Genomic DNA, 3,221 nt, shown 5'->3' with positions numbered 1-3,221 from the left:
CGACCGACTGTGTGTCCAGGGCAGAATGTTTTACCAAAGTGCCATTTTCTAGCCGTTATGCTGCCCGTTTGTATTTTGGTGTTTTGTATGTAATTGTGGAAGTGCTTAAGTGTTGTTTGTAGTGTTGTTGTGTTGTTGTCAGGTTGTTATCAAGACACGATTACTGACTGTGTTATGTCTATTCACAGGTGATAAAGACGAAGAGAAGGCTCAGTAAGATTAGAATTCTGAGTGCCTTCTGTTGCTGGTAATCGGTGAGTGGGTCTATCTACGGATAGAGTTTAAGTAGCATATCATGCTACTGTGTTCGACTCTTTTACCATGCATAGTGTAAAATTTCCATGTTAGATTATATAGTATGTCTGATGTTGTATGTGAATTATGTGTACACTGTGTGAATGGCACCAGTCGGGCTTAGGGAGACTAGGGACTCGAGACCGTGCCTAGGTGTAACAACCCAACCCTTAATCCACACGACAATTTTTTTTTGTACCACACAAATTCGCGCCAATAAAATCGGTAACTCACTCATGAGTACCATTTCAACATACAAGAGTTAATTGTTTACAAAAGGCACAAAGGCCACGAATATAGTTTAATACAAGTTTGACCCATACACATGATAGTTTATAAACCAAACGATATCCCGAGCATGGTTTGAGACTAAACTACCAAAAACTAGGCCAACTTCCAAAATCTCCAACCTATCATCAACAAGGTCACCTAGTGCCCAACGACCCCTTTGCCTTTGTCCAATCCTGCATCTAAAAAGATAAATAACGAGAGGGGTAAGCTAATGCTTAGTGAGTGCAATAATTATACATACACATATATAATCCATCTATTTGTAATCACATCCACAAAATACCTCGTACGAACTTGTAACTCAATTAGCATGTCAACATAAACATAATATTAACAAGTCGTACCATAATCACAAACCGCATTAGCATATACCCAACACAATATATATAATATGCTACATAATCAACAAATCTCAAAATGGTTAACCATAACACCATGGTGCTACCGGCTCGTGGTTCACACCATACGCAATTGAGTCATACTCTTTTATAGTGCTACCGGCTCGTGGTTCACACTTTTTTTATAGTGCTACCGGCTCGTGGTTCACACTCGATGCTACCGGCTCGTGGTTCACATCTATTGCTTATAGTGCTACCGGCTCATGGTTCACACTCGATGCTACCCGCTCGTGGTTCACATCTATTCGCACACATGTTATGGCACTACCGGCTCGATGGTTCATACCATAACACCCACAAATAAACACATCATATACATATACGTATAATTACTCCACTCACCTTAATGATTCGGTGACGGTTTGAACTTCCACAAACTTCAACGCAAAGTACCTAATACAATAAGTACTCAATCAACACACAACTCGAGGCTAGCACAAAATACATAACACATGTGCATTTAATGTCTTAAATGCACCAAAAGCCCCAACTATACCAAAACCGTCCATTTAAGGTCAAGACTCGACTTTAAATCACTAAGGCTAGTGAATTAAAGTCTACTAACACCAACCTAGGGAATTCCATGCCCATTTCACCCTAGCTAGGTCAACATTACACTTATGACCCATTATAATACCCACACTTACAACTTAGTCAAACATGACCCAAATTACATCTCTTTCAAGTTTAATAAGTGTATTAATGACCAAAAATGCCATTTAACATTTAAAATCCACAATCCATAAGACCAAACCCTAGGTTATGGCCATTTGGGTTTACTTTCACCAAACTAACCCAAAACCCACCCATTTTAACCCCAAATAGGTTATACAAGTCTCTAGTGGCCAAAACCTTATCCATAAACTAATTAAAACTCAAGAGAAAGAGTTAAGACTTACCAAGACCACCAAAACGTAGCTAGAGACACTAGGAACAACTTTAATACTTGGGTTTGGGCAAGATTCAACCTCCTTCTTCACTAAATCAAGCTTTCTCTCTCTCAAATATCACTCTCTCTCTCTCTCAAATTTAATTTGGGGTAGATGAAGGGAGTGTTTAATGAATTTAGATAAGGTTGGATCAGCAATTAAGTCCCTAAAACCGGCCCTATGTGAAAAGACCTCAAAGCCCTCAAAATTCCAATTTAAAAGGTTAAAAATGGAAAACAGCGAGGAAAGTCGTGTATCGCGACCCCTTATCACGAATCGCGACAACCTGAATGCGATAATCATTTTTCGGACGTGACATTTGAATAGAAGGGCTGGATCTGGAGCCGTCGCGTTTTGGTGTACTATGACGCGTTTAGCGACAGCCTGAGACGTGATAGAAATGACTGGGACGCGATGGGGGGGTTTGGTCGGCCATTTTTCCATTTTAAAACACATAAACTAACCACAAACCAAACATGGTTCAATATTAAACGTTTACGGGCTTAAATACGTACCTTATAACACAATTGGAAAGAATGGGGTGTTATGTAGCGACCCCGACAAATCGTCAAGTGACGGCGTCGTCTACGTAGGTCCCATTACATGGTCATAAGTCTTTAAGACAACGTTTGACCAAAATATGTCGCCTTCATTTCTAAAGTAAAGATTATTCCAAGGTTTACAAGAATTGTTCATCCAAAAGTTAAGTTACAAAGTTATTAGTACAAATGAAATCTAGGCGACACGGTTTAAATTAAAGTCAAAAGACGCTCCATGAAATGTATGTACACTCGACATCCAATGCAAGTATCAAATAATGAGCGGAAGCATGTTTCACATATCGTGCAAGACCTGAGAAAAACATAGAAATCTGTCAACGAAAACGTTGGTGAAATCATAGGTTTAAGTAAGTAATTGAGTAAAAGTAAAGTGAGTCGAACCACAAGATTTGTAAAGTTGAATATAATAGTGATACATTCTAAAAGTTAATATTCACGAGCACCCAATTATCAAAGCTTAACATTCCGTCCGTCGATACCCCATTTATAGTGCTAGAACAACACTGTTTCTCGAAAATATATTTCATCTGTGGACGGTAGCGAACCGTCCGAGATGAGGGTTTGTCAAACCCGTATGGCCATACTAAGTTCATACCTACACTTACACACTGCAAATGTAACTAATGATAATTGAATTGAGGGTTTTTGTTCTAAACTCGTATGTAGAATGTTTGTTTTCCTGTTCTTGTGTTCACTTAGTTTAAAAGAATCGTTTATGTTTTCTCATCCCAAATATAAGTTCAAAAAGA

The sequence above is a fragment of the Rutidosis leptorrhynchoides genome, chromosome 1 (assembly GCF_046630445.1).
Source record: "Rutidosis leptorrhynchoides isolate AG116_Rl617_1_P2 chromosome 1, CSIRO_AGI_Rlap_v1, whole genome shotgun sequence".
Taxonomy (NCBI): Eukaryota; Viridiplantae; Streptophyta; class Magnoliopsida; order Asterales; family Asteraceae; genus Rutidosis; species Rutidosis leptorrhynchoides.
This window is presented reverse-complemented; position numbering follows the sequence as displayed.